The sequence below is a fragment of the Lissotriton helveticus genome, chromosome 7 (genome assembly GCF_964261635.1).
Source record: "Lissotriton helveticus chromosome 7, aLisHel1.1, whole genome shotgun sequence".
Classification (NCBI taxonomy): Eukaryota; Metazoa; Chordata; class Amphibia; order Caudata; family Salamandridae; genus Lissotriton; species Lissotriton helveticus.
The window spans coordinates 1441873321-1441893586 of record NC_136068.1 but is presented as its reverse complement, the minus strand read 5'-3'; positions in this window follow the sequence as shown (position 1 = coordinate 1441893586).

The window sequence follows — 20266 nt, the reverse complement described above, 5'->3', positions numbered from 1 at the left end:
GACTGAATGAGCTAGTTGTTTAATCAGAGTGTGGTGGGTGAGCCTACTGATGAGCTGATGTTTTTAAGGGGCTCTGAGGGTAGGATATTAGAGAGGTACCCTTTGATTGTGGAGAGGGGTAGTGTCACCCCTTTTCCCTCAAAGTGAGCATCCTTTTTCCCTTACCCTTGTAGAGCGTGGCCTCCTTCACCCTGAGCTTGGTCCAGGCGAGGTGAGGTAATATCCCCTGCCATTATGGGTGAGTAAGGAATTTGTTTCTTGTTATTTTTAATTTTCTGATAAATTTACAAGTAGTGTGACCCTATGCATTTACACAATTTTTGCTATTTTTTGTAGGTGAATAATACACCATTTGGCATGGAGGAATAGAAACACATATCCTTTATGGTTTGCTTTAGTCACAGTTTATATGGTTACTTATTTTTGTGGCATGTACCAGCAGTAGCATAAACTTTTATGAGAACAGAGGCCCTGAAGAAAGCCTTGGGAGGTTGTCCCCCGTTTTGGCAGAAACATGTCGGCCCCGGGGGAAGATGGCGGCCGGGTAGGACGCTCGGCCGATGAGCTCCTGGACTCCAGACTCCTCTGACATGAGGACATAGAAAATATAACGTCGGGAAAACACCAAAAAGCATGGAGCGGTGAAACTATAGTGAAACTACAGTGAAACCATAAAAAAAGGGGATTTCGACTCGACTTCCGAAAGCAAACGAGGAATGGTAACCCACCTGGTGACGGAGAGCGACTCACAAGGAGAGTCAGATTTCCTTCCACGAGCTCTCTACCGAGCGAGGAGCGAGGGGCCCAGTGAAGCCGGATACGATACAGGGATCTGGGCGGCTGCTGCAAAGGCGAGCTGTGGAAGAGCTTCCGGAAGGGTATGGTTTTGGTTCCGGGGCGCAAGCGGTAGAGCCCTGTCAGACAACGCCGGTGTCGGTGTCAGTTTCACATTGGGACGGCCGGGGCGAAAAACGCGTCTGTGGTCCAAGAGACGACGAGAAAGACAGGTGGGCTGTTTGTTTTGAAAGAACGCTCACACATAAACCACGAAGAGCGATAGAAAAAAACGCCACGAACAGTATTAAAAGCAGGTCACCGCAGCATATGAGTGGGGTATTAAAAGAAACAGTGGAAGGAGGAGAAGGTGGGTGCGACGGGTATAAGGAAGCTCCCAATCAAACTAATTTGATAGAAGGCTTGGAAAATAACCCAGGAGGGAAACCAGTGGATGTACTGGGCAAGCAGGGTAAGCAGGTCATATCAAGATATAGCCTGCGAAATAGGAACTTTCTTAAGCAGGAGCAATACCCCAAAGGGATCTCTCCTAGAGAGATCAAAAAAAGAGCCAAGAAACCTCCCAAAGAGAACATAAAGATTAACCCTGAAAGCGGGAAAGTCCCCTCAAGAGGGAAAGCTGATTCGACTCTCAAGGGGAAAATCAAGGTAACGCCGTCACTGAGAACCTACTTTAAAGTCCAGCTACAACAGAACCCACACACGGGGGAGCAGGCACAGACACTGGTACAACTGCTACCAAAGGACCCCTCTCCTCAGGGAGAAGAAAACGCGCTCCCTCCAGTCGTAACTGATCAACATCAACATCAAAAGCCACAAACAAGCTTAGACCCCGAGAATACACCGCCAATTAAGAGTAGGAGCAAGGCAGTATGCAAGAACTTGGAGGCTTTTTGGCAAATCAGAGCGGCAGATAAGGAAGAAGCTAATACTGCCCCCCAAAAAACAATCATGGCAAACGGAGCTACTAATGACACTGTGACTGTGGAAATAAGGGAGGAAATAACAGATGATGAAGTTGGAGTGCCTGAGTTACAAAAAACGGGAGTTGTTACCCCGAAAAATCAAACAGATGAATTTCTTGAAAGGATATGGACGGAGATGCGAGAAAAATTCACCATATCAGAAGCTAAGCAAGACAAAATTCAGGAAGTGTGTGAGAAGCTGGACAACAAGCTTAATGCACTGGGGGATAGAGTGACGGCTGTAGAGAGCGAAGTTGGCGCTTTGAACAAGAAGGTGGAAATGAATCAGAAGGAGATAAATTCCTTGAGACAGGAGAGCAAAATAATGTTTGAAAAGATGGAGTCACTTGAGAACCAAGCCAGGAAAAATAATATAAGCATATTAAATGTACCAGAAAACCAGATCGTTCAGACATTAAAAAAATGTGTGGTGGAACTACTATCAGAACACTTCCCATGGGCCGACAAAGTACTGCTCGAGGAAGACACACAAAGAGCACATAGAGACCCATATGGTAAAAACAAAGAGAGAAAAACACCTAGAAAAATACTTATCAACTTCAAAACAGATGTACTAAAGGAAAAAATTCTGGGAGAGGTGTTGAAAAAAGGTAACTTTAACAAAGATAACTGGACATTCAGAATCAGATCAGATATGTCAAATGTAAATGTAGTTGAGCTTATATAGCGCACAGCTACCCGCAGTGGGTTTCCCGGCGCTTGCTTAGGGAACCCGTCCTGGTATTCCCCTGTGAGATAGCAGGGTATCCACAAGGTGAAAGTCAGGCATCCCGCCGCGAGGGGCCGTTGTGGAGATTAAGCAAGCTATTGCCCAGAGTAGCAGAGTGTGAACCCGTGAGTCGAGGAGGCACCGGGGCGAGAATTATCGAGTCTGTGGAATTTTTAGCCCAAGACCCGCCGAGGCGGGGAATTGAACCCTGGTCCAGGACCGATCTCAGCTTCCGGGTCTGCTGCCTCTAACCCCTGAGCCACACTTCTCCACCAAAGGCCTCCCAAAACAGGCAATGGGAGTTAGGGAACCTAATACCAGAACTACAACAACTCGGCGCAACGGTACAGATGAAATTTCCTCCGTCACTAAGGATAATGTGGCGAAACAAAATGAGAAACATAGGAGACCCAGAGGAAGTAAAATCTCTTATAGAACTAATGCGAGAAAAAATTCTATCAGAAGAACCGACAAGATAAAGAAGAAATCTTTTCTATTCTTCTCTCTTCCGTAAAGTCTCGGGTACAGTGGAATAAAGTAGAATTAATGGTGTATGGCGTTGTAGTAATACATTTAAACATATACATGTCAAGAGTCAGGAGTCAAGGAGTTACTAAGAGTTAAGAAGATAACTCTAAGAAAAGAAGAAGGAGGCTTCCCTAGGGAGGGTAACGACAAATCACTAAAAAAGAAACATAAAAAATGCACGAAACAGAATAAGGGTGGGGAGCAAAATAGGGAAAAAAACGAGAAATAAATCCTCAAAAGTCGAAGAAGATGGAAAAACGAAAAGGAGTTTCTTACCTTACATAACAAAATAAACAGTATACTGGAGTGGGATGTGTCTGAGAGAAACAGAGTAGATGGGGAGTACGAGTAGAGACTTTAAAATACTCTCCTGGAATGTAAACGATATGAGGACAAAAAGCAGGAGGAATAGAATTCTTGAGTATCTCAGAACATCAGAAAGTGAAATAATCATATTACAAGAGACACATCTACTGAAAGAAGAATGGGCCCTAATAATAAAGAACCTAAGATGGGTAGACATGTACATATGTACTACACAAGAATGTAATATTAAAGGGATAGCGATAATAATCCAAAAGTCACTTAAAGCTACCCTGGAATCGGAAGAAGCAGACTGTAAGGGGAGATGGGCAATAGCGAGAGTAAAAATAGAAAATAACACATTCACAATAGCAGGATACTATGGACCTAATATAGATGACGCAGATCCTTTACAGAAACTTTACTCTCATCTACTACTAGCTACCACCCCAATAATTTTGGGGGGTGATTTTAATCTTATAATGGACCCTAAAACTGATAGGTCCCCCCCTGGTAGGCAGGCGAACTTACCAAAAATGAGGGAGTGGATCAGCATATATAAAAGAGACTTAGAACTGATAGACATTTGGAGAAAGAAAGGAGAAAAAAATCAGCCCTTCACACTGCACAACAAAAAATTGGGGCACAGGTCTAGAATTGATTATTTTCTTACCGACCGAGATTTATCAGGAAGCGTAAAAAATCTAGTCCATCTCCCGGCTCATTTATCAGACCACTCTGCTGTTCAACTAACACTTCAGGTAAAGACAACTAAAATCCAAAGAAGATTCACGGTAGAGAGAGCCATACTATTAGATCAGCAAATTGTAAAGGAACTAGAAACAAATAACTTTTTCGAAAACAATAAAACCGGTACGACTAAACAGATCACTTGGGACACATATAAAGCCGTGCTAAGGGGAAAACTACTAAGTCTGGGTGCATATAAAAATAAAAAAATGAAGCAAGAGATAACAGATCTGGAAAAAAAGCATCAACTCCTTGGACGCCCAATTAACAGTGGAACAAGACATAAGTAGGAAAAAAGAACTAGGAAGAGATAGACAAAGCCAGAAAGAAAAACTTGAAGACATACTAGAAGACAGAGTGCGTACAAAGTGGGAATCAAGCAAATTAACAAATCATGAATACGGTGAAGGCTGCGGAAAGTGGCTTGCATGGAAACTAAAAACAGATCAAGCCAGGAATAAAGTAAGGAGTATACATCAAGACGGTCAGGTGAACCTAAGTACAGACGAAAATACAATTAGACAAGAGTTCATGACATTTTTTGCAGAGCTATATATGGAAGATACCAACCCTCAAGAAGGCCAGATTGACAAATACCTAGAAGCCATCCCATCTTTAGCTCTAACAGAGGAGGAAAAGGAAGATCTAAATAAAGAGATTCTAATAAGCGAGGTAAAGGAGGTAATCAGAAGTTTAAAAAAAGGTAAGGCAGCAGGCCCTGACGCTCTACCAAATGAACTTTATATGGCATTAAGAGACACTCTGTCACCATATATCACAGAGTTGGCGAACCTGACCCTTAAACAACAAAACAAAATTCCCGACTCCTGGAATGATGCAATAATAACCATCATTCTAAAACCTGGCAAGGACCCTAACAGATGTGAGTCATACCGACCTATATCGCTGCTCAATGCAGATTACAAAATCTTCACAAAAATTATGGCAGCCCGTTTAGGAAGAGTAATGGCCCAACTCATAAACCCGGACCAAAAAGGATTTGTTAAAGGGAGACAACTGAATGAAATCACTCACGAACTCCTGAGCACCATTGACATAGCCACGCAAGAGAAAGTTCCTCTTACAATACTTACCATCGATGCCGCCAAGGCTTTTGACCGAGTCAACTGGTCCTTTCTTGAAAAAGTTATGACTAACACCAACATAGGTCAACCATTCATGCATGTCGTGAAAGAAATTTACAAGACACCGAAGTCGAAAATCCTAGTCAATGGCAGTCTTACAGAGGATGTGATCATAGAAAGAGGAACCAGGCAGGGATGCCCTCTCTCGCCTCTGCTTTTTAACTTATATATTGAGCCGCTGGCAAACAAATTAAGGAATACTAAAGAAATAACCCCGTTCATGTATCAAGCATGGGAAAAAAATATCGCACTGTATGCAGACGACTTGATGATTTTTACGAATAATTATGTTAGCTCCCAGTCAGCCATAGAAGAGATCATAAGTATGTTTGGGAAGGTCTCAGGCTACCTGGTAAATCACTCTAAAACCGAAATAATGACCTGGAATACACAGTTCAAAAGTTCAAACATCAAGAAGGAAATAAAATATCTAGGCATTTTAGTAAATCACGAACTAGAGAAGATTCCACCGCGCAACCTTAATAAAGTGGCAGGAGAGGTGAGAAAGTTACTTAAAGTGTGGTCCAGTCTACCCCTTAGTATTATAGGAAGATCAAATATTGTCAAAATGTCAATTCTGCCCAAGTACACATATCTCTTCAACACAATTCCCTTGGAATTTGGAAAAGCCCTTTTAAAAAAACCACAGGGGGAAATTACCAGCTTTATATGGGCCTCGAAGGGAATGAGGATATCCTGGAAAAAACTCAGGAGAGGAAAACAAGATGGAGGATTATCAAGCCCAGATCTGGTGGAGTACTATAAGGCGTTTCAGTTCAAAAACATGCGGACACTGTTAAAAACCCATCAGTATTACCCAAAATATTTACAGGCAATGACAGAACAAGTGGACCACTTTCTATTCAATTTCGGTCACCCAAAATATTTAAAAAAAATAAAATTGAAGACTCTAAGGGAGGCAGCTAAGTTGTGGACACAAATTAGATCAATTTTAAACATTCATTATTACAGTATAATGGCCCCTATATGGGAGTCACCAGGAACCCCAGAATGCCTAAAAGACTCAATGGCAAACCCCTTGAAACTAGCCAATATCAACTATTGGGGTCAACTATTAAAAGGATCCACTCTGGTTACATGGGAAGAACTTTGAATAATTACCAACGAATCAATCTCCAAATTTAAATATGATCAAATTTCAAGCTGGGCCAGAACTATTCCTGCAAATAATCAAGAAAATGAAAAACTGGAGAAAGAAAGGGTAAAAAACTCACCAATTAACAAAGAGGTTGCAAAGTGGTACTGGGCTATAATAGCTGCAGGAAACGGAGACATACAGATCGAGGATGAAATCTGGGGGAGAGATCTACAAATAGCCGATCTGGATAGCATATGGGAAAAATCTGTTGGAAAATGTTGGTCAACTCTAAAATCAGCGGCCCTAAAAAGAAATCACCTATATACAATACACCGTGCATACTGGACACCGAAAAAACTTTCCAAATTTAAAAACGCAGGTGTAAAAAAATGTCCGAAATGTGGGGAAGAAAAGGCAGATGATGTCCACATGTTCAGAAACTGCCCCTTATTGGATGAATACTGGAAAGAAGTTGGTAAGACCATGAGCATGATCATGCATAAACAGCTAACTGTAAGTACAACCCTTACTCTTTTTTGGATTGAAGACACAAGAGATGGAGGGGGGTTAACTAAATGTCAAGAAAATCTACTCTTTGTGCTAATTGTACTGGCAAGGAGGGAGATTTGTATCAACTGGGTTAGCACATCCCCTCCAACGCATGGAGATTGGATGACCTCTGTCTTAAAGATTAATAAACTAGACAGAAGGGGAAATACCTGTAAGAGATACAAATTTGGGGAAATCTTGGAAAACCATCTAAATCCCAATATAGGGTTGGCACACACGGTCCCATGATTAATGCGAAACAATATCTGGCTGACGAGTATAATACTCGTCGAGTAGCCAAGGTGGCTAGCTCCCCCCGTACTCTCAAATCAGATTTGTTAATATGTAATGGCTTAAGGGTACTCCTCTGAGAACATCGAGTACATGGTAAACTCCCCAAACACGAGAGATCAAGGGGCAGTTCCGGTAAAGAGAATCAGAGGTAGAAACCTGAAACTCCATACACATAGAAATTCGCAATATGAGGATTAAAAAAAAAAAAGAAAAAAAAAAAAAAAAAAAAAAAACGTCGGCCCCACAAGCGGTTATTTGTTGACGCTGCTTTTTTGCGCTGTCCTGTGTTTTTAATCAGAAAAAGGCTTACAGCTATTAAAGGTTTTCGCTGTTAGTTCTTTATTCTACTTTTAATTCCTACACTACACTCACTTCTTTTGTTCTGCACTGCACTTGGTCCCATTTGGTGATCACACACATGGTCTACAGGCAATCGTGGGCTTTGATCCCAGTCCTACATGGTGGGTCTAGAAGCAGTCTCAGTGATCAAGAGACACACTAGCCCAACCACTGGATGACCAGATGATCACATTTGATCACTTACAAGACTTTGATGGGAATCCATCTCTGGACCTTGGGTTTCACCTACTGTTGCGAGTGGTGTAATGCGCTGGGTTGCCTACTTGGTCTAGGACTGTATGGTTGCACCTTGCACACTCCATGTGGCTCCCAGTCTTATTAGCTTAGAGTACTTGGTTGACTCCTGTTTTAGACCCCCAGGTTTCTATGTGTTTTATAATTGATTATTAGGGGATAATAGCCTGGGCTGGTCTTAAAAACTCCCTTAGACCCTCCACTCCTCGTTTTTGTTATTATTGCACTACATGCCTGACAACTTGCAGATAAGCCGCCTGACATGGGAAATGACCATACACCCACCCAGTGTAATAGAGCAGGAAACAAATAATACAGGACTGCAACAAGCCCAATTCCCTTTAAAAGGAAGCCCAAAATGAAACAAATATCCTACCAAAAAAATCCCAACTGTCGTACACATCAAAGTCCAAAAAGGCAGAATAAATACTACCAACAAAGAGGGAGGAACAGAGTGGGAGGCAGTACTGACACATTTGTGGCATTAAGAGGAGAAAGGAGGGAGGAATGATATTGATCCAGCGCAAGGCCAATACCTGATCAGGGATCAATACTCGATAATTTCACAGAACAATGGCCCATTCACATTCACCCAAATCCCTGATGCACTCGGGTCAATTCATATACGTTCCATTCTTTCCTTCTATTTATCCATGTGTGACATCATAAAATATTCATCTAGCTAATACATCAACTTTCCTTCCATTTGGTCGATGAACCAATTAGTTGAATAGTTGATGGTAATGATAATCCTATCTAACTAACTATTCAGTCAGCTAAATAATTACAGACTCTCGGTAAAGTTGATAAAGCTTTATTTCAAAAAGGATTAAATGCTCATTGCATACGGTCACAAATGCAAACAATGAAATTCACAAAGGGAGAGAAAACATCAGCAATTTCTAAAAGATTCAAATTCATCATACAAATAATGACATATTGCATGAAGGAGTGGATAGATTAAGAGAGAAAAGTTTCAGCAAAATTTAATGTGAACGGAGGGGATAAATGAAGAGATATTAGTTTCATTTAAAATAATATGTGTCAATGTACCTATGATGGAGTGTATAGGTGAAGAGACAAAAGTTTCAGAGGCAAAATACATTTGCAAGTCATTTCGCAAGAATTAGTCAGAATAATATAAAGCTAAAGGTCTGTGGAAAACCACCCACCCAGGCCAAAGTGATGGTGGAGGTTCCCTGAAATAGAATCAGGGAACAAAGATTTCAGAACCCAGGAGCTGGATAGGGACAGGAACAGGTAGGCTTATCTGCAAATCAATGAACAGAGACGCATTCACCTTTCTTCTCTTCCTCCCCGCAAGTATAAACCACACCCCTAAAGGCACCCCAGTTATACCCTAAAACCTACATGTCCATTCCACATTAGTTGAAACATTTTATGAAACTCGACAGTTGATTGGCGAGTTTAGGATGTGGCTCTGTCACACCACGGTGACTTTACTCCTATTTTTGTTATGTTATTGTTCCACATCCTTTCCCATGGCTTAATTCTTGACTGGTTCTCACGACTTACATTTAAACATTTTTATTCATTTCAGCAATGTCCACGGAAAGAGTCTTTGGTCCCACGGTCGGTCACATCCTTTGGCGAGCACTCAATGTTCTACTTCTTGACTCTTTTGTGACCCATCTGCTGTGCTCAGCGCTTCTTTCTTGCCTTTGACAGATCAATTTCACTCTCTCCTCCATCCGGCTAAGTTAAGGGAAATGGCGTCTCATCCAGCTCACTGTATCAAATGGAACATGAACATTTATTAATTATAAGATAATGTACTTTTCACTGTTTACCACCCACCTTTGCACTATTACCTATTAACATTACCTAGCACAAGCTTTCAGCAAAAAAGGCATTATTTATTATTTCAAGCAAGATGCAAGATGCAAACTGCGAAATGCACATGTGGCCTAGTCCTGCATTGTTTCTCATTTCTTTCAAAGCACACTGTAAATACGAGTTTAGTGCTTTCATATATTATTTCACATTAGTGCATACATGCACAGCGCAATTTCCCTCATGTTTATGTAAGGAGTGATCCAGCGCTCTTACCAAAATTATGCATAAATGTTTCTACCTACTACCACTAAATTTATCATACAACACTAGGCCCATATCAACAACAGAGCGACTGAATCATGAGGCGATAAGATCTATATATGTTGTTTTAAACTACCCACAATAAACAAGACCAGCTTGTCATTTAGAAAGTTTATTTAAACATATCTAGAAAAACTCAGGTTTTGGAATTTTATTAAACAAGCATTAGAAAAAGTCATAAAGAAAGGTTTATTCAGAATTAATAAAGAGAGCAAAAATACAAGAAATATTATTCATTAGCAGAAATAAGGAAAATTAAACATTTCCAAATCCTAACTATCTCACTGTCTCTACCCTCATCACCTAGAAATAAAGTATTTAAAAAAAGCTCCTGTCCTTACATATGTTGTCCATCAGCATAACACGTCCCTCTAGGATCTCGAGCGCAAGCCAAATGTCTGCTGTTTGGTCTGATTCTTATACCCTAAAATAAGCTGAGCTAACTATTTTTCACATTCCAGCAGATGAATACTAGCTCTCCATTGGCTGAGCCACCTCGTGCCACAGTAAATTGTGACATCTCCTTCTCACATGTCCGGGCAAATCCACTAGTTCATTGTTCATGCAGAAGTCTTGGCAGCATTTCCTCAGGCTGCTACAATTTGTAGCGAAAAGAGTTCAAGCAATGCAATTTCTATCACGTCTCTTCCTTCCAACCTTGAGCCTGTCCGTTCTGAGCTCCGTGGCACGTTAGCAAATTTCTCCACAGAGTCATCTTTTAGCAGTTCTTTCCAAAACCTTTCAAAATAAAAGCTCATAGGCTTTTCATCCTTTTCAGAATTATTTTCTCTTGTGGCTTTTCATCAACAGGCCTCTTTTCAAAAAGCGTCATTTTTCTGCGCCACCTTTGCTTGCGTCACTTTTTTAAAAGTGCACTATTTTTCTGCAGCCATCTCTAAGCTTCATTAGTATAACTATTATATAAACAAACATAAAAGAGAAATTAATGAAAGAAATACAGTTTGTTCTGTTGTCACCCTCCATTGCTAATGATTAGCCTATTAGTCTAAGTTACCTAGCTATAATGCGAAAATAAAGCAGCATTTTATATCTACCATTCTTCTTATTATCCAGCAAGGTTCTTTATGCACCTATAGAGAATAGAGTGACACCACATAGACAGGGAAGCAAAATAAGCACATGCCATTTATTCTAAACAGCCGCTATTAGTAATGACACAACAATAGACAAAATTAATTTATTAATTTTCACAAACAAGGAAATGCAACATAATGCATGTTTATGAGCACACATGTTAGTAGCCCTTTATGTAATTTCTCATGTATGTAACTTGAAACTAGGTTAAATTAATACACACATAGCACAGATCATTAATATTATTAATTAATTATGGAAGTGTAACTTCACGAGCTGAAATGTAATTCATTTCTGAATCTCGCTCCATCAGGAGCACGTTAGTTTTCTGTTTCTAACTGTTAGTACGTATTATGGGGGTATTCATTCAAGCAGGTTTTTTTTTTGTGCGAAATCCTGCTCCATCAATCCCCCCTCTGATGGCTTTCTGGAGCCATCATAAAATACCAACCATACCGAGTGCCATCCTTATTTATCTAAAACTCAGTATTCGTCTCTCTTTTCATTGCACTTTAGTCTAAGTCTTTCATCATAGCATAGTATTCTCCTTTCATGTCTTTTGATTCTTGATTCTGTCACTTTTCTTCCACTTTTACACTTGCAACATTTATAGGTTGTTATTATCATTAAGGCTACTGTGGCTTCTGAAATAATTGGCATTATTTGCTTTCCTAATGAACTACTTCCAAAGGTAGAAAACCATTTACCTACGGCGGAGAAACTCTTACTAAGTCTCTCCCAAACACGGTCAACCTCCAGTTGGGTCAAATCTTCATGTAATTTTGTAATATTCTTTATATATCCCTCAATTCCTTTACTGTTGTCAGGGATACATGTACAGCAGTGTTGAATTTTCAGCATGCTACAGACTCCACTCTCTTAGCCAATAATATATCAAGGGCTAGTCGATTTTGTAAAACCATCATGCTTATTGCAACCATTTCTGTGTCAATTATCAAGAACCCACCAACAGTGTCCGTTGATAAACAATCAACCAATGTGGACAATTTTCAAATTTTGTGTGAATTCAGAACGACTCCAACTGAGGATATCAGTACACCAAAAATATCACCTACTATTTCTGAGAAACTTGCTCTCTTGTTACGTGTTAGTCCTTGTTTTACTTCATTTAGTCTATTATTGTTTCTATCTCCACGATAGACTCTGGGAAAAATATTGGGAAATAACAACTACCATTCCAATGTGCAGGCAACCTAAAATAGGCTTTCTTACCACACACATAATAGACTCCTGGAAAGACAGGATCAGTTCCACCCTTCAATCCCCAACTTCCAGTTGTTATATTCTATATAGGTACCCTATATAGCCGCAGGTAAACACTGCACCCTTTCACCTATATCCTTCCCTGCAAGTCATACATATGGTTCCTAGGGACTGACCTTTTATCTAGACACAGCACTGCATTCAGAACACAGGTTTTTCCATGGTTCGATACTCATACATTAAGCATGAGGCTTCTTGGAAGCACAGCAGGACGAACATCTCCTGTATAATATCTATGTTATAGTTCAAGCCCGACGTCATCCTTTAGGCGGACACAGTAACACAGCGAGGTAGGACCCCTGGGGAGACCTGTGAATATATATACATTATGTCTTGCTTAGACACTCAGAGGAGAACGTGACTTCCCGGCTGATTCACTGACCAGAGATGCTGAGGTTCGTTCATGCAGACGCTCAAGCTAGCAGTGGTCTAAACATCCCTCGCAGGGTGTCCAACTCGAGACCAGGACGGTGTTCCATATTCTCTCCTTACTCAGGTAATGGGGTTGACTAGACCTTAGAAGGGATTCTTGGCATACCGCATAGCGCATAACACCTACACCGATGCTAGGTACATTTAGGTACATCTAGTTAGGGAGACATTGGGAGTACACACTTCCTTATCATGTGTTTTATGTACTTGTATATATTCATGATTACTTCAAGATGGTAAAACAGTACCATCCCTTTACTTTCGTACTACTGATAATCATATCTCTGCTACTGTCTAATGGTTGTTACAGCAAATCTATTCTACACTAGAATATCAACTGTTCAATAAATCCTATTGAAATGCGCAGACTGTTTATTCTGTGTATCTCTGAGACAAACTAAGTAAGCACAAGTGACTGAGTGAAAAGTAGTATATTGTTTCCACGATCCTGAGGGATCAGGGTTGTCACATTCTGAGGTTGCCAGAAACTACTCTCTCCATGATAAGAGGATATTGTAGTGGCACTGTGAACTAGCTAATTTAAACAGGTAACATATCCGTGGGGTGCATGGAATCAGTCTGCCACCAAACCCACAGTTTGTTATCCGAACGCACGGATCCTGTATAGGCTATATAGGAACTACACGACACAGTAATTTGGAAAGTATGCCCACATTCACTAGTACCAATGAAATAATTGTTATAGTTAGTTTTCATTCTAAGCAAACATATTTTTCCCTTTTGAGACCAGTCCAGGGACATTGCAGTGTATGTCTCGCCTTTCTCATAATTTCCTTCTCTAAAAGCCCATGGTGGTACCTGTGACTTCTGTTCAGCAGCCTTTCTTTGAAAACGATCTCTTCTATCGTCTACCATTTCTATAAATATCTTTTCTTCAACCTGCAAAGTACAAGTTAGGTTATTTTTATAAGCATATTCTTTAGCTAAAGTTTTGGTAATATGGAAGAACTCTCCCATATAACGTGCATTCTTACAACTTAAAACCTTATTCAGCTCCTTAAGAACAGGTATTTCTGAAAATATTAAATCTATAGTGGAATAGTGATATTCAAGCTTCCCCGTCACGTAAAACTGGCTAGTTAAAACACTGCAAGACACACCATATGTTAAAGGTAGGTGGTGATAAGTCACCCCCTCTGAGACAGACAAAGGTAATTGCATGCACAGATAACAATCACTCACATGCATTGTATTAATGTACTCATATAACAATTTAGTAAAGACATTTAAGGAGAAATCACTAATTGATTTATCATGATGGAGAATGCTTCCATCCATTTGTTCTATATTGGTATTAGGGGTTTCATCAGTGGCATCACTCATTCTTTCACTTGTTACAACATTTGTATTGTTTCCATTATTAGTAACCCTAGGTAAAGGGACAGTTAATAATATCCACATGAATGTTAATAAAAAGACACTACATTAGCAAGCTTTAGTACATCTACATTTTAGGCTAGGTTTTGGAAGTTTAGTCACTTCTACTTTAGCTATTTTGTATTCTATAAAAAACAAAAATCTATCTAAACCTATGAATTCTAATTTACTCAAAAAAATATAGTAGTGTAATCCTACACTTCAAGGCTTTCTTCTTTTCCCCCTTCTTTTATTTCTTTCTTCTGGTTTTTCTAAATCTGTTTATTACTTTTCTTTTCGTTTGACAAGGTTGCACCTCAAGGCGGTCTCAATTTGCTTTCATCAACTTGCTCAGTGTCAGAACCGTCTTTTTCTTCACTTGGATCAGAGCTTTCAATTTCTTCCAAAATGACGTAAGTCCATTCATGTGCTGTGTATTTCTTGCTTGGAATTCTTACTCTCCTTGTCTTTTGTGCTAATTCTTCTCCTGATTCTTCTTGTTCTGTTTGACTTGAGACCTCATTACTTTGCTCTGGTCTTTTCTTTGACTTTCTCCTCACAAGAGTGTACTTCAACCTTTTCACTCCGCTTGGCCAATCATCACCTTTTCTTGGTTTCTTAGTTTTACCTACTTTTTCGCCTTCTGCATTTTGTTCATGTGTTCTTTTATTTAGCCTTTTTTCTATCTTTACTTCTTCCTGATTTTCAGTAACTTCTGTTTTTGCTGATTCAACAGTAAACTCACTTTCTTGTAACTCAACAGCAGTCTCACTTGTTTCTTGTTCAGCTTTGAATTCACTTTCTCCTGAATCAACATTGAACTCACTCTCTTCTGGTTCAACAGCAGTCTCTTGAGTCCCAGTATCTGGTGCCCACTCTACTTGACTTGTGCTCGGCTGTTCATCATCTGTTTGTTCTTCAGAATCTGTCACTCTAGATTCTTCAGCTTCACACACTTCAGCCACTGGTCTTTGACTTTGATGTACCAGTTGTTGCTCTTTTGGTCTTTCAAGTGGACTTAGGACTTGTCTGGTATGACACGCATGAATCCAATTTGGGAAACCTCCACACTTCACTGCCTTTGTCCTCACCAGTATAATTTGATAAGGTCCATTTCACCTGGGTTCTAAACACGATGTCCTCACGTGCTTTTTGACGAGAACCCATTCACCAGGACTCAGATCATGAGCTTGATTGCGCTGTGTTCTAGTGGCATCTTCTCCAACCCGGTGAGACACAGAACACACCAGATCAGCCAATCCTCTGCAATAGTCAAGTACTAGATCATCAGATATACTCATCAGTTTGTTCGCTGGTATATATGCTTGTCTCATTTCTCTTCCCATTAGGATTTTAAGAGGACTCAATCCCATCTTTTTGTCAGGGATACTTCTAAGACTCATCAGTACCAGGGGTAAACCATCAGGCTATTTTAGTGCTGTGGATGCACACACTTTCCGTAACCTGGATTTTATAGTGCCATTGATTTGCTCAACCACTCCAGGTGCTTCAGGTCGATAGGCAGAATGCAGCTTCTGCTCAATTCTTAATGCTGCACAAATCATCCAAATTATCTCATTATTAAAGTGAGTTCCTCTATCTGTCTCTAAAGTGACTGGAAATCCAAACCCTGGAATCAGCTCTCTCAAAAGCAGTTTAGCTACTTTGAGGCTATTGTTTCTTCTCATGGGATACATTTCCACCCAGCGAGAGAACAAGCAGACGATCAACAACACATACTTCAGCCCATTACATGGGGGAAGTTAGATAAAATCCAATTGGAGTCTGGTAAATAGTCCGCCTGCTCTTCCAATTCGTCCGCAACTATTAACTGTCTTTCTGCCTGGATTTTGCTGCTGACAGATGACGCACCTCTGGCAAAGTCTCTCTGCAATGACCCTGAACTTTGGGTTATACCATGACTGCTTATAGAGTCTGATCATTGCATCTCTTCCAATATGCACAATTCCATGGTACACTCTGGCCATATGAGAAAGTAAAGAATCTGGCAATACTGGTCTTTCGTCAAAATAGACCCACAAGTCGTCCTCTGCTCTCTTTCTACTGCCTGAATAACTCCAATGTTCCTTTTCCCCATGACTTGCCTCTTCTTGGATTTGCCTAACTTCATTTCAAGTTTCAAATGTGGTTGTAACATAAGATGGTTTTCGGTATTTCCCCTCTCAATTGATCTGTTTAAAGCCATTAAATTTCGTGCACAGAAATGCGCTATTCGGTCAGTGTGTCTGTTGCCCTTCGTCACATAATCATCTCCTGATTTAGGTGCGGCACATTTGACCACTGCAATTCTATTGGGGAATTCTAAAGCATCCAATAATTATTTTACAGTTTTGGTGTTTCTGATAGGGGAACCTGAAGAAGTCAGAAATCCCCTTTGTATCCATAGCTGACCAAAATCATGGAAAACCCCAAACCTGGATTGGGTCTGTAAATATGGTCACCCTCAAACTTTTGGCAATTGTGCATGCTCTAATCAGAGCTATCAATTTAGCAATTTGAGTGGAGTTTACCCCTTTTAGACAGGATGCTTCAAGAACTCCCGCTATAGTGCAAACCGCATACGTAGTGCATAATTCACCTTTTTAATTTCTTTTTTCTTTCTTTTTTTTTTTTAAAACCTTTATTAGCAAGAAAGGAATACAGTAATCGGCCTACAACCGTCAGGGCCGGCCATTCACAGACAATAACAGTAACGCAGTAAGACACAGCTCATCAGCCGACAACCGAAGGTCCGGCAGCGATAATGCACGATAGTACTCAAAAATCTACAGTGAAAGGATATTGAAAAGGTTTCATATTTTATATAATTAAACAACAAAACGTAACCAAGAAAAAGAAAGAGTCGAGGCTGTACCCAACGATGCAATGTCCGTTCCATATGGCACGGGGAGAGGCGAACAAAGAGCAGTGTTAATAAACAGGAGAGAGTCCGGATGAAGGGGGGGGGGGCACAGAGCAAGAAACATATCGTAGAACACGGTAAAGTAGGAAACCGAAACGTACAGTCAAGGAGAACAAGGAGTGTCGGGAGGTTCAGCAAGGGGGGGATCACAAATCTCCCCTCGGTATGAGTTCCATTGGTCCCATATCCTACCCCATTTCTTGGGCCTGCCACGGGAGACATATACAATTTTTTCTCTGAACATCCACCAGTCCATATTCTCCTCCCAGGTATGAACTGATGGAGCGCTCTGAGATCCCCACATTTGAGCTATGTCCCTTTTCGCTACCATGTTTCCCAGCGTGACCCATTGAGTCTGGGCAACAGTGCAGTCATTCGGCTCCCAGATGTTCAACAAACAGCGCCTGGCCTCAGGCAACAGCTCAACGCCCGTCACCTCCCCCATCACCGCATGCACTCCAGTCCAAAAAGACACCACTTCCGGACATTCCCATATGATGTGTAGGAAGGTAGCAAGCACACCACATCCACGCCTACACAGCCCATCCGCAGAAAAACCCATATGCAACAATCGTGGACCCGTGACATAGACTCGGTGCAGAATCTTCAGCTAAATGAGTCGCAAACGCGCCGGGATCGCAACCTCTTTAGGAGAGGATATCGCAGCCTGCCAGTCTTCATCATCCAACTCCAGCCCATCGGCAGTCCAAGCACAACGAAGCTGAACAAGCAGGTCCGAGCGATCATTTATGAGCTTTTTATAGATAAGAGAAATAGTGCTGTCCGGAACATGTCCGTCCAGCACCCTGTCCTCCAGGGGAGAACACTCCGGGATAGTAGATCCGGCTGGAAAAACCGATTCAATGGCATGACGGACCTGAAGATAGCAAAAATATTCCGTATCCTTCAAGTTATATTCCTGTTTCAATTCAGCAAAGGTCTTAACTCTATTTTGAGACCAGAGGTCGCCCACTTTACTAATACCAATGAGGTCCCATCTATCGAAACCCTTCGACGTCCACAGTTCACCCAGTCTCTCCGCGGCAAACAAGGGGGTCGCTCTGGTCAGCTTATCCGCCCACCCCATAGCCGTGGTCGCGCTACCCCATACCCGCACCACCACTCCAGTGGGACCCGTCAGGTTCCTTCTGGCGCCTCGAGAATAGAGCGCCCTGTAATAATCGCCCCCGGGCAGCAGCCACCGATCCATCTCAAATGCAGGATTCGGAACTGGACCGTACATAGTATGGTTAACAGCGCTCAGCTGAGATGCCCAGTAGTATCTTTTAACATCAGGCAATGCTATACCACCATCGTACCAGGGCAACGTCAACTTCGCCAGAGCAATGCGGGGCCGACCGGCCCACACTAGTCTCCTCTGGAGGCCCTCGATTTCACGAAAATAACTGGCCGGCACCAAATTGAGTGTGTTCTGGACGGCATACAAAAAACGAGGGAGAGACATCATCTTAAACAGGGCTGCTCTACCCAAGGGGGACAATGGTAAACTGCATGACGCCGCAACGTCCGACCGAAGCCGGGCAAGCGGAGGTAGCAAATTCCGCTCGTAGCGTACCATGGGGTCGAGTGAAATATAGATCCCCAAATACTTAAAGCCACCTGTAGAAACCGGGATCGGGCAAGTGCGGGGCAGAGAGGGTGAGTCTCCAGTCAATGGGAAAATACAAGACTTGGCCCAATTAATGACCAAACCAGAGTTGTGTCCGAAGGAACCCAAAACGTCGAAGAGGACTCCTAGTGACTTACGGGGGGAGGTAAGGTATAGTAATATGTCGTCAGCATATAGTGATATGCGATCCTCGAAGTCAGGGGCCCATCGAATACCCTTGAGTGAGGGCTCCCAGCGGAGCCACGCGGCAAGGGGTTCAAGCGCAAGCGCAAATAGAAGCGGCGACAAAGGGCAGCCCTGCCTCGTGCCTCGTCCAAGAACAAAGGGCTCCGAGGCTCTACCATTAACCATAACCTGAGCCAACGGCTGCTCATACAGAAGCTTGACCCACGCTATGAACTTTGGGCCAAAACCAAATTTAGCGAGAGCAGCCCACAAATATGGCCACTCGACCGTGTCAAAGGCCATCGAGGCATCCAGGGAAACCAAGATGGCCGGTTCACTGAGAAACCCCGCCCTCGCAAGGACACCGTGAAGGCGGCGGAGATTGAGCGCAGTATTACGATGGGGGATAAAACCAGACTGGTCCGGGTGTATCAAATCACTAATCACCGTGATCAGTCGGTTTGCCAAAAGCTTCGCCAATATCTTGGGTTCCGCATTCAAAAGCGAAATCGGGCGATACGATGAACAGCGCTCGCGGGGCTTGCCATCTTTGTGGATAACCACAATGGACGCCAGCCGCTGGTCCCTAGGAAGGGACCCAAGGTCTCGCGACGCCGCAAACATCCGACGAAGATAAGGCGCCATTTTGTCCGGGCATAGCTTGTATAATTCGACTGGTATACTGTTCGGACCAGAGGCCTTCCCCGAGCGAAGGGAGCGTATAGCGAGCGCAACCTCATCAGTGGAAAAGTCCGCCTCCATAAGCACCCTGTCCGACTCTGAGAGACTAGGCAAAGCGAGATCACGAAGCAACAAGTGCGAGTCCTCTTCCGGCCTATTCGACACCGGCGCGTAAACAACCCGAAAGTGCTGGGCAAACACCTCGACTATCTCGATCGGGTCCACCACTCGCGTTCCGTCAACTTTCTCAACCTCAGGCACCACACGATTCAATCTATCACGTTTGTCCAGCCCAGCAAGCAACTTTCCCGCTTTATCACCCACATCGTACAAACGCCCCCGTTGCACACGGTTCATCGCCTCGGCCGCATCAGTTACCAAAGCCCTGTATTCAGATTGCTTAAGAGCCAACAGGTGCAATCGCTCGGGTGTAACCCCAGACTCCAACCGTTCCTCCAGCCCTGCAATTTCAGTTTCCAAGCTCACCACCTCCTCATTTTTGCGCCTCCTTGCGCTAGCGATCAAAGACAGAATCTGTCCACGAATCACAGTTTTATAGGCCTCCCACAGGGAGACCGGGGAGGATACTGATCCCTCATTTTCAGCAAAGTAGAAGTCCACACACTTGACCAACTCCGATCTAATTTTGGGGTTTTGAAAATGCCATGGATTGATCGGCGCAATCCGACCCCCAGCCCCCAACTGTATATCTATGCGGAGCCAAAGCGGGGAGTGGTCAGAGATCCCTCTAGCCAAGTGTTTGATTTCACGTACCGAGACCAACTGCACCACCGGCACGAGGATATAAT